This window comes from Sorex fumeus, unplaced genomic scaffold (genome assembly GCF_029834395.1).
Source record: "Sorex fumeus unplaced genomic scaffold, SorFum_2.1 ptg000083l, whole genome shotgun sequence".
Classification (NCBI taxonomy): domain Eukaryota; kingdom Metazoa; phylum Chordata; class Mammalia; order Eulipotyphla; family Soricidae; genus Sorex; species Sorex fumeus.
This window is the reverse complement of record NW_026606140.1, coordinates 7,495,455-7,508,228: the sequence shown is the minus strand read 5'-3', so window position 1 is coordinate 7,508,228 and position 12,774 is coordinate 7,495,455.

Here is a 12,774-nt window from a genome sequence, read left to right as displayed (position 1 = left end):
GCCGGAGGTCAAGGACTGGGATCCTGTAGGGCGGGACTTCGCCAGACCAGGGTCTGTGATAAACAGGGGAGGATGTTTACATCTAAAGGTTAGCTAAGTCTGAGGTATGTGAGAAGGGGAGGACTGTTTCTTGTACTGCCGGAGCTTGCTGGCCCCAGAGTGTCGGTTTGGCCCTTTCCAGACCACTCAGACTCGCCCACTTAGTTGAAAGTGGGGTCCTGCTTCTGCTTCCTCACCTTTGTGAGCTGGTTGGGCACCAAAAACTTTATCTTTTATTGGGTGGCAGGCATATTCAGCAGTGCTCAATATTAATCCTGCTCTGTACTCAAGGATCATGCCTGGTGGTGCTCAGAAGAACTATACATTTTTGGAGCTCGAACCCAGGTCAGCAGCATGTGAGACATGTGACTTACCTTATACAATCTCTCTAGCGGACATTATTTTTCAAGAGCGTGAAAGAGGTTTGAGAATGGTGCAATTACATACTGTGTTTGCAGTCAGAGCAGAGATGAAAGAGCTAGTAATCCTTCTGAACCTGCAGGAACAGCCACTGATGGAAGGCACTTCTATCAGTAGGACTGACAGAAGAAGCGATGTTAAGTCATTCTCCTGTGTAACCCAAAAAGAAAAAAAAAGAAATGTAGCAGTAATATTCTATAAAGACATGAATTAAGGAAGGGGACATGAGGCGGTAGCACAGTGGGTAGGGCGTTTACCTTGCACGCAGCTGACCCGGGTCTGATTCCTCCATCCCTCTTGGAGAGCCCGGCAAGCTACCGAGAGAATCCTGTCCACATGGCAGAGCCTGGCAAGGTCCATGGTGTATTTGATATGTCAAAAACAGTAACAACAAGTCTCACAATGAAGACATTACTGGTGCCCGCTCGAGCAGATTGATGAAAAATGGGAGGAGAGTGCTACAATGGATAGTGAACCTGTTAAATAATATTTAAAAATATTACTCAAAACAGGAAATATTGATCAAGTATATTTTACTGAGAGTTGTAATTAGGAGTTAATCTACAAAGAAAAATTGATATTAGCTTCTACTTACACATATTTATGGTGGAATGTATGAGGGGTAATCAATAACAGCCTTTAAAGCAAAAATTATGATAATACATTAAGTTCTGATAAAACTATGATGGAAGTAGAAAAGAAATAAAATTTAAAGAGGAAAGGAACAAGGAAAGTTCTATATATTGAAAGTAGAGCGCTACCTGGACTTTTCCCAAAGAGAAAAGTCTTATAAATTGACATTTAGCCCCAGAATGAATTTCAACATCCTTCACACACTTCCCTCTTGTTGTGGTGGGAAGATGCTCACTGGCTGGATGGGTGTTTGAATGTTACCTGTAATGAAGTCCTGTGAACTACTTTATGAATATAAAACGTGTAAAAATCATTAAAAATTGATATTCAGAATATATTCCTTAAAAACGCCGAAAGCTTAAGAGATAGTACCGTGGAGAAGTTGGCTTTGATCCCTGGCATCCTCAATGGGTCCTCAAGTACCACAAGGAGTAATTCCTGAATGCAGAGCCAAGAGAAGCCCTGGGCATCACCAGGTGTGGCCCCCCAGAAACAAAAAAAAAATTGCCAAATAATTACACTTTGAGAGTCTATGTATGTACACAATAGTAAAATAATTGTTTCATTTGTTTGTTTCAAAGAAAGAGTTTTAATTTAAAAAATAAAGATGTTTTGTAAAGGCTGAGCAAAGACCAAACTGATGTGGGGGATTTCGAGGCTCCAACGCAGTGGGAGAGGGCTGGATGCTCGAGGCCCAGGTTCATGTGGGAACATTGCTGGGAGAGTCTGGAGGAAAGAGGAAGTGAAACAAGGACACTGCCGAGAGGAAAGTGCCAGGGTCAGAGGCTCGGTGAGGCAGACAGACGGCAAGCGCAGAAGCAGGGGGTGACTGGGTTCCTGAGAGAATAAGGCCAGGCCTAGGAGGCAGGGCTCGGGGCTTGGAAGGGGCAGGAAGGGAGGGCAGGGCAACCTAAGGCCTAGGCGGGTAGAGAGACCACTCAGGCCTGAGTGGGGCAGGGCTGGTGGCAGCCATGAATGGGGTCCCCTCCCCGGCCCGGGAACCTTTGTGACTCCGCAGGGTTCCGTGATGTCAGCAGAGTGTATATAAACGGGCCTGCTGCTCTCTGGCTCAGTTGCCACAGGCAAGCGAATACTTGTCTGATCTCTTCTAGATGGATTCTCACACTTATTCTCCTATTATTCCTGAACATCTACCCGAATGGGTGGTTCTCTGGATTGAGGACCCCTACCTTTCGGGGTTTAGTGGAATTCTATTTTGGATTTTGCTGAAAAATTGTGTTTTCCGTTTGCGGTCAAGGAACAGCACCAGGTAGAGTCTGGAGACGTCCTGGGGGACTGAGGGCAGGTGTGTTTGAAAGAAGCAGACGGGGCGTGTGGCCAGATGAGAGCATCAGTCCTCTCTCTCGCAGACGTGAGGCACAGGGCGAGGTATTCCGGGGGACCCAGTTACCTCAGGGCCAGAGTCTGTGTGGGAGAAATAGCTGTCCCTGTGGGATCCCAGCTCCGGGGAGAGTACACGCTTCCCCCCGGACCTGCGGGGGCAGGGGTCACTCACACAGGGGCCTCCACGGGGGCACACAGGACAGTGGTGACCTGAGAGACCCTCAGAGGGGGCCCAGGGACTCTGTGAGGCAGCACACTGCACAGACTGGTCAGGGTGCTGCTGGCACCATGGTGCTGGCCTGACAAGGACTGAGAATGGGGTCAGCGTCCCTGGGACTGAATCAGGCGAGAGCCCAGCCTGCAGTTCCCTGCAGGAGCCCAGGCCTGGGGAGGCTCCTTGAGTTTCTGAGAGGCCCAGGCCCTCACTCCCCCTTTCTTCACAGAACTGGAAGGCTGCCTGGAGGAGGAGAGGCTCTGCACACACCGAGGTGAGGGCGTTGGCTTTCCCGCCTGGGCTCTGCCTGGGGACACTCCCTGTCCTGGCCATCCGGGCCAGGCCACAAGTTGAAGATGTCCCTGTGGACAGCGGCCCCGTGAGGGCACTGGAGGAGAGTCGGGAGGGAGACAGGCAGAGCCTGAGGCCTTGGGGGTCCCAGTGAACCACACCAGGGTGGGAAGCACTGGAACTGCCCTCCAGGTGGGCGGGGGACACAGGAAAGACCAAGGTTCCCAGGAGAGTGGACGGCAGGTCCCTGAGGGACACTGGGCTCTGGGTTCCCGGAGCTGGTGTGTCCGGCCTTTCCCCGGAAGCAGGTGCCTCGGGGAGCCTTGGGCACGGGCTGAGCAGGTCTTGGGGCTCGGACAGGGCTGGCTGGGAAGCTGTGCATGACACCTGACGGCCCCTCCTCCCTGGCAGGAGCCCATCTTCAACGCGGGAGAGCCCTGAGCTGACCAGGTGACTATCCCCCGCCTCCCCAGACACCTCAGGACTGAGTGCTCCCATGGGGACAGTGCAGTGAGCCAAGAAATCGGCGGGGGGGCCCTGGGAGAGGGCAGAGGCTACTGTGACCTCATGGACCTGAGGACGCGGAGGGGCTCAGGCTGTTGCGGTGCCGGGGGTCTCCCACCCATGTCAGCAGGGGCCTCTACTCTCTCCTCCTGGCTCCAACCTTGTGCCCTGTGTCCTCTGCAGACAATGGCTCCAGCCACAGGACCTCCGCCGCCAGTGTATGCCTCTGTAACACGTCCCCCCGTTTTCTACACGCTGGGGACGAGCCACAGGGCATCCTTGCCTCCTCATGTCCCCTGCTGCCCCGCGCGCTGATCAGCTGTACTTCAGTAGATCCACCTCTCTACCCGCCCCTCGGACACAGAGGGCATCTCTGTACGGACTGTTCCATCCTGGCTCCAGGTTCCATTTGGGAAACAGCCGCTTAGGCCACCCTCTGATGCTGAGGGGTCTCTGTTGCCGGCTCAGCTTTCCCGAGTCGGCCTAAGAGTCAGCGGTACGAGGCAGAGCTTGGCCCAGAGCACCCAGGGGACCCTGTGTCCTGCCAAGCCCCACAGCATGTCCTTGTACCCATGGGCCCCAGACCGCCATGCAGACCGTGGCCTCCACGCCCCGACCCGAGGCAGGGTGCTGCTCCTCTGGGGGGCAGGCGTGTGGGGGGTCAGACCCCCAGCAGCTCTCCAGATCGTGGTCCTTTGGAGGTGGCAGCAGCTCCCCGAGGCTCTGCCCTCTCTGCGTGGCGAGGAGTCACCAAACCCAGAACACAACAGGGCTGCACTTGTAGTCCATGCGGACACTGGCCATTCACCGGCAACGCCATCGGCCAGGCCCCCGGCCCCGGGCCTGTATATGCCGGTCCTGTTCTTTCTCTCCGTCTGCCCTGCCCAGCCTCCCGCTGGCCAGAGCCCACCTCAGGTACAAGACTGCCCGTCCGTTCCCTCCTTCCACCTGGGAACACCCCCCCTGAGACTCCCGGGGGTGCAGCTGCCAGCCTCCCCTGCTGTGAGCCTGGCCTTACCCCAGGACCAGCGCCCCGAGGGGGCCGAGAGGCAGGCTAGTGCTCCAACAAGCCACGGTGACCGGGATGGGCCTCGTGGACACAGGAGGAGAAGGTGGTGGCCATTTTGGCCTGGACACAGGCGGGGACAGAGCCCAAGGGGTCCCTCTACCCTCTCCAGTGCAGCACAGCCGCCCCGGCATGACAGCTGCCAGAGCAGGCTGCAGCGGCTCTTTTGCTGCTGGGTATCGCAGGAGAGCACGTGAAACACTACCTCCTGGAGTCTCACTTATCAAAATTAACGATAAAATAAAATAAAAATAAATGTTCAAGAAAATAGTAACTCATGACTGCGCGGCGCTGGCGAGCTTGTGTGTGTGGTGGGCGGGGGATGGGGGACCGTCACCCCCCCCAGCAGTCTCCTGGAGCTGGAGCTCTGGGAAAGAAATCCGATGCCACCCTCCCCCCGAAAAGGTGGGTCACTGCTGCCCTCACGACAGCGTAGAGCCCCCTGTCCCAGCCGACCCCCGCCATGTCCTGGAGCCTATGCGGGGGAGAACCAAGCGCAGATGCTCCCGGAAGCCGCTTTTGAAGACGGGGGCAGAGGTGGACACGGGGTGTTCGTAATCGTCTGGGCATGGAGGGGGTGCACAAAGGACCCTTTCCAATGGGACACTGTGTGTTGCCCTGGAAACGCACCCTGAGAAATGACCCCTTCCCCAGGACTGTCTTTAGATCCACAGTCTAGAGCACCAGTGTTGGGGAGTCATGGTGAGCCAGGGACACTGCACCCCAGGGGTTCCCAGGGCAAGGGGAGAGAGCGAAGGTTGGGATGGTAGCCACAGGAAATGAATCCCGAGGACACCTGGCCTCTGCCTTTGTCTCCCTCATGCACCGCACAGCTCCCCTTCTTCCAGCTTCACCTACGCATGCTGCTGTGAGTGTCCCACACAGTGGCCAGCTGTCCCTGGGGCGTGTCCCCATATGGGTCTTAGAGGGTGAAGATGGTCTACAGGGACGTAGCTAGGCACAGCCTCCCCAGCTTCCCTCAAAATGGAAGTACTTAAGCAGATGGCAATCAGATGAGACTACCAAAATAGTTTTTGAAACATTAAATCAAAATTGTATGACTTCCTCCAAATATTAAACAATTTTAGTGAGAAAATTTTAGTGACACTACCTCCACTACCCAGCGTTCACCACACTCCAGGATGCTTTCCGGACCTGTGCAGCCACTTCGGGCCGCGCAACACATCATAAGACACTAAATAACCATCTTCCGGAATTGAAGTACCATATTTGTAGGGTTCAAATATGTAACACCTACAAGGGTGATTAGAGGTCGCTCCAAAAGCCTCTATGCCTCTCGGAAATACTGGCAAGCTACCGAGAGTATTCCTCCCACACGGAAGAGCCTGGCAAGCTATCCGTTGTGTATTCGATATGCCAAAAGCAGTAACTAACACTGGTCTCATTCACCTGACCCTGAAGGCTTCACCGACATGGCAGCACTGAGAAGGATGAGAAAGGAGAGGCCGACAAAATCTCAAGGCCATACTAGGCTGCCACAACGAAGGAAGACAAAAATGATCATCTGTACTTTCAATGCCCGTATGCTAGCATCGGATAAATCCATCGAGGACCTGATGTTAGAAGCGCGAATGATCAAGTATGCCATCATTGGTCTGACCGAGACAAGAAGGCACGAATCTCACCATGCAGTTTTTGACACTGGAGAAGAATTTTTCCTCGGAATATGCGATAAAAGAGGTGTCGTAGGCATCAGTATCCTTTTCAACACAAACTTGTCCAAGAGTATTGATTCACTGAATGCCTAACAACGGGAATTGGACGTTTACATTTGAATAGATGTGGTTTACTGCCTGCAGTTTCTATCTTCGTAGTCTACGCACCAACATCTCATTATGATGACAGAGAAATCGAGAAGTTCTACATGGAGCTGGAGAAGTTCTATAAAGAAGACCACACCTTCTACAAGATTATTGTGGGTGATTTTAATGCCAAGATAGGACCGAGAAGATCAGCTGAAGAACTTCACATCGGGACCCATGGCCTAGAATGGAACGAACAGGGTGAGAGAACGTCTGAGTTCATCATGTCGACCAAGATCATCCATGGTAACTCAGAGTTCCAGAAGGCAGAATCTAAACGTTGGACATGGGAGTCTCCCGGTGGATGATTCCACAACGAAATAGACCACATCATATTCAATTGAGGGTTTTGCCTGACCGATGTCGCTGTTGTCCCAAAATTCCAAACGGGATCGGACCACCGTCTCCTTCGTGCAAAATTCTACTTCACAGAGCGGGGAGAAAGGGCTGCAAAGTTCAAGAAGAGAACTCCCAGAACGACCACCAACTGGGAACTCTTTGGCACTATTGCGGCAACATGGGAAGATGCCATTGTTGACAACATTGGTGAGGAATACGATCGACTGGTTCAGCACCTCCATGAATGTGCGAGGAACGCCAAGAGAGAGATAGCCACAAAAAAAAAAACGCCTGTCTTCAAAAACGCTTGAGCTAAAATCGTCAGCATGGTTTGGCGCATGCCCCAGGCAACCGCAAGCTAACGTCGAGCTCGCAAAGCAGTGCAGAGATGAGATCAAGGAAGACCTCAAAGAGAGAAGAGCAGAAGTACTGGTAGATGCGGCAGAAGCTGGGAAAGGTATTCGTTACGCCCGCCTGTCCTTTGCCAACTACAAGACCAAGATGGCTGCCCTCCGACGTCCTGATGGATCCTTCACCTCCTCCAGAATGGCAATGGAGAAGATTATCCATGACTTCTACTCAAATCTTTTTGATAGCCATGTCCACTTGCCAACATACCAAATTCCACAGGATGGATATGTCGTTCCCAACGTTCTCCCTCCCGAAATCTGACACGCCATTTCGTCGGTAAAGAAACAAACAGCACCCGGCCCAGACAAGGTGAGACCTGAACACCTGAAGAACCTGCCATCAGTACTCATCAATACACTGGCTCGGCTCTTCACTCGCTACCTGTCTGAATGCAAGGTTCCGTCCCAATGGAAAACCAGCAGGACCTTACTACTCTTCAAGAAGGGAGACATCCATGGCATTGGCAACTATCGCCCGATCTGCCTACTTTCTGTCATCTACAAGTTGTTCCCTCGAGTCATCCTTAATAGGATTAGCAGAACACTAGATGAAGGACAATCATGCGAGCAAGCTGGGTTCTGCGAAGGATTCAGCACCATCGACCATATCCACAGGATAACCAAACTCAGGGAGGTTTTTAGGGAGTTCAAGATGCCACTCTGTTTAACGTTCACTGATTTAAAGAAGGCCTTTGATTCTGTTCAGACGGAAGCGGTCGTTAAAGCCCTAGCCAATCAGGGCATTCAAGCCCAATACATCAAGATCCTCCGTGAGCTGTTTTATGGATTCACTACCAGGATCTCACCATTCTACAAAGAAGTGATCGTTGATGTCAAGAGAGGGGTTTGGCAGGGTGATACCATTTCACCGAAACTCTTCAGTGCCACCCTGGAGAAAATCATGTGAGGACTAGAATGGGAAGGAATGGGAGTGAAGATAGATGGTCGGCAACTACACCACCTCTGCTTTCCTGATGACATTGTTTTAATAACACCAAACATCAGCCAAACGGCACAAATGCTGGCCGACTTTGACCGTGAGTGTGGAAAGGTAGGACTACAGCTGAATCTTACGAAGACAATGTTTACGAGAAACAGCCTCGTTCCTGATGCCCCATTCACTCTCAACGGAACGACCATCTCCGAATGCAACAGCTATGTGTACCTAGGTTGAGAAGTCAACATGACAAATGACCTGGCACCCGAGCTGTGCATGAGGAAGAGAGCAGCTTGGAACGCCTTCAGGAACGTCGAAGAAATAGCTAAGAGGACGAAGAACCTCCGGCTCCGGGCACATCTCTTTGATTCCACTGTTCTTCCTGCATTGACATATGCCTCAGAGACCTGGGCCCTACGCAAACAGGATGAGAAAGCTATTCAGGTCTCCCAAAGAAGAATAGAAAGAGCTATGCTTGGAATACCACGTTTCCCTCAAATGAGAGAAAGAATCCGGAGTTCTGACATCTGTCGACGATCAAGAATCAGGGACGCTGTCTCATTTGCCAAGGTGTCAAAAATCAGATGGGCTGGTCACGTAATGAGATTTAAAGTAGACCGCTGGACTAGAGCTGTTACTGACTAGATTCCATGGGCTGTCAAAAGAACGCGTGACCGCCCACTAGCACGCGACAGGGACAAATGGAGACATTACTGGCGCCTGCTTGAGCAGCTCGTCGACTAACGGGAAGTTAAGTGATTAAGTGCTTAAGTGAGAAATGTTATTAGTTAATATTTTGTCAAATTTTGAAATTCTGTTTTAATAGAGTGAAAGAGTGATTCAAAATCTGCATCTAAGATTTCCATTTATTTTAATGTCCTAATGATTTTTCATGGAAAGATATACTTGAAAAGGAAAGAAATTCTTAATTGGCTGTACTAACTAAAAATACCTATTTTCAGTGTCAACTACAAAGTATACGCGGACTATAATTTTTAATAATTCTAAAAAAATTAGTTTCCTAGAAAGTTATTTAGAAGAGTCTTTTAGTTGGTGGGTAGGGGTCACACCAGGGAGTGCTCAGAAGGACTTCCTTTGTGAGGCCGAAGTGGAGCCATGACAGACTCCACTTTAAGACCAAAACTCAGCAGGCCTAAGTCTCGCTTTTCCCCATCACAAAGTCCCACTGCCAAAAAAAAATACCACCCTGGGCAGATAAACCACCCTGTGGCAACAGCCGATCAGGAGGGGCCATGGGCAGTGGGCCCCAGCCAAGTGGAGAGGGCCTAGGCAGTGGAGTCATGGGACTGGACAGGGATCCAAATTGGAACCACATCGCCAGTTCCTACAAAAACTGCTGCTATGTAACCCAATCCTATATCAATGGCTTAGAATTCGGTGTGTGGGTGGTCAGACGCCCAGCAGCTCTCCAGATTGTGGTCCTTTGGGGGTGGCAGCAGCTCCCCGAGGCTCTGCCTGCTCTCCATGGCGAGGAGTTGCCACAACCAGGACACGAATGGGCTGCACTTCGGGGAGTCTGTTGCGACACGTGCGGCGTTTTTCTTCCTGGCCATTCCCGGCCTCTAGCCACACCTTCAACAACATCTGCCAGGCCCCTGGCCCTCGTCCAGCCTCCCACAGACCGGAGCCCACCTCGGACACAGTGGGGGGGGGTCTGCACACACTGCTCCACCCTGGCTCCTTTTTGGGCAACAGGTGCGCAGGCCACCCTCCGGTGCCTAAGGTTTCTATGCTGCCGGCTCACCTCGCAGGAGCCGGCCGAAGAGTCGGGGGCATGAGGCAGAGCCCGGCCCAGATCACCATGGGGACCCTGTGTCCTGCCAAGCCTCACGGCGTGCCCTTGTGCCCATGGGCCCCAGACCGCCGTGCAGATCGTGGCCTCCACGCCCCGACCCGAGTCAGGGTGCTGCTCCTCCAGGGGGCAGGCGTGTGCGGGGTCAGACGCCCAGCAACTCTCCAGATCGTGGTCCTTTGGGGGTGGCAGCAGCTCCCCGAGGCTCTGCCCTCTCTGCATGGGAAGGAGTCACCAAACCCAGAACACGGCAGGGCTGCACTTGTAGTCCATGCGGACACTGGCCGTTCACCGGCAATGCCATCGGCCAGGCCCCCGGCCCCGGCCCTGTATATCCCGGTCCTGTTCTTTCTCTCCGTCTGCCCTGCCCAGCCTCCCGCTGGCCAGAGCCCACCTCAGGGACAAGACTGCCCGTCCGTTCCCTCCTTCCATCTGGGAACAACCCCTGAGACTCCCGGGGGTGCAGATGCCAGCCTCCCCCGCTGTGAGCCGGGCCTTCCCCCAGGAACAGCGCCCCGAGTGGGCCGAGAGGCAGGCTAGTGCTCCAACAATCCACGGTGACCGGGACGGGCCTCGTGGACACAGGAGGTGAAGGTGGTTGCCATTTTGGCCTGGACATAGGCGAGGACGGAGCCCAAGGGGTCCTTCTACCCTCTCCAGTGCAGCACAGCCGCCCCGGCATGACAGCTCCCAGAGCAGGCTGCAGCGGCTCTTTTGTTGCTGGGGATCGCAGGAGAGCACGTGAAACACTACCTCCTGGAGTCTCACTTATCAAAATTAAAGATAAAATAAAATAAAAATAAATGTTCAAGAAAATAGTAACTCATGACTGCGCGGCGCTGGCGAACTTGTGTGTGGAGTAGGCGGGGGATGGGGGACCGTCACCCCCCCTGGCAGTCTCCTGGAGCTGGAGCTCCTGGGTAACAAATCCGGTGCCCCCCTCCCCCAGATCTCCTCACTGAGCCCGACTGGGTGTAGCCTAGGTTGCCCCCAAATACTGATGGACTCAAGCGTCACACTTCAGCCTGCAGCTTAGAAGTATTACTAGGAGTGGTGCCTTATCCAAACAATTGCTGGGCATGGCCCCTATAAAAATTTATTGACAAGGGGTTGAAGCAATAGTACAGAAGTTGTGTGCTTGCCTTGCAGGCACCTGACCTGTGTTCCATCCCTGGCATCCCATATGGTTTCTTGACCCCCGCCGTAAGTGATCCTTGAGTGTAGAGCCAGGAGGAAGCCCTAAGCATTGCCAGGTGTGGCCCACTCCAGAAAAAATATAAAAAGAATTATTGGCAAAGCTAAAGATTGAAATTAAATTAAATATCCAGCTTCAAAGCTATAAGAACATTAAAGCTAACACTAGAAATAGTCGTCGATTTGCTCGAGCGGGCACAGTAACGTCTCCATTGGAGACTTTGTTGTTACTGTGTCTGGCATATCGAAGACTCTCGGTAGCTTGCTGGGCTCTCCGAGAGGGGCGGAGGAATCCAACTCGGGTCGGCCATGTTGGCCACTTGTAAGGCGAATGCCCTACCCGCTGTGCTAGCCAAAATTGAAAATAACGCATTAGAAGAAAAGAATATCAACTTCTGACTTTGAAAGACCTCAAAATTAGAAATATTCAAATGGGACTAACAACTGAAGCAGGAAATCAAATAAAATCATAACAAATTTCAAATTTATTGGGATTGAACACATAATTTCATAGAAAACTGAAATTGATCTAATAAACTTAATTGTAGTGGAGATAGAAAGTTTAAATAGACCAGTTGTAAAGAAGAAATGGGTGGAAAATGATGAATGTACTATCCCAGAGGGAAAAAGCTAAAGGCAGATATGCAGATGTAGAATCTACCAAACTCAAGGCTGTTTAAATGCTTCCAGAGTACTGAACCTTCACTTATGATTTTAGTGTGAGTTTAGTATGATTTTAGTGTGGAGTTATACTGGCAGTGCTCAGAGCTACTCCCAGAGCATTGCCCAGGGGTTGCTCCTGGAGGGACTCAGAAGACCAGACAGAGTCTGGGATGAAACCTAGGTCTCCATGCACTCAGGCAACTGAGCTGCCTGTCCAACCCTGTAGGAAAACACTGTTTTGTCCTTCCTGCAGAGCCTCAGGTAAATTAGATTTATTGGGTTGCTCACATCACAGTACTCCCATTCCTCTGTGTTTATTTGTAACTTCTTTCTTAGTGCTCTGTTGACTAGCAAATATTGTTTTTCTCTTCTCCCTAAGTCCTTTGCATAGTTAATTCAGAGCAATGTCCTTTTTGTATGGATAGAAGAAGACAGGGTATGCTATGCCTTTGTAATATGACTCTCAGTGTTATTTTCCTCCTGGGCATCTGTTGTCTCACCTAAGCCTCAGCTGCTCTGACTTCCTAGCACCCCCAAAAGCAGGGTCCCTATGACGGACTGGATGGAGCCAGGGCAAAAGGTAAGCTATATAGTACCCTAGCGTCGAGATGGGCCTGGCCAAAGTGCCATAATGCTTAACTATAAGTTAAGGATTTGGGCATGGAGAAATTCTGACATGATCCAAAATGTAATAACTAGATTCGGACCCTGCTAGGGTTAGGAATGATTAATATGGCCTGAGCTCTGTAGTCTGAGTCTGTGGCAAGCTGTTCCCCTGAGAGCGGCCCTACAAGCCTCAATGGTATCTCTTACTGTGTCCATACAAAAAAAAACTAGTATTAAGATGTTGATAGATATTGGACTGAGGAAAGGACAAAAAGACCTTAGGAGGTATTTTGCCTGGGGCAGTCAGAAAGGACTTTGAAATACCTTTTAGGTGGTGTTTTCTTTGAATTTGGTGGGCTCTCAGGAAGTGCTATCTGATGTTGATTTTGCTCCCTGACTGGGTTCAGTGTCAGCCCAGAGTGTGGGGGAGTTGGAGAGGCAAGAGAGTTGGAGAATGAGAGAGAGAGAGCAGGTCGGC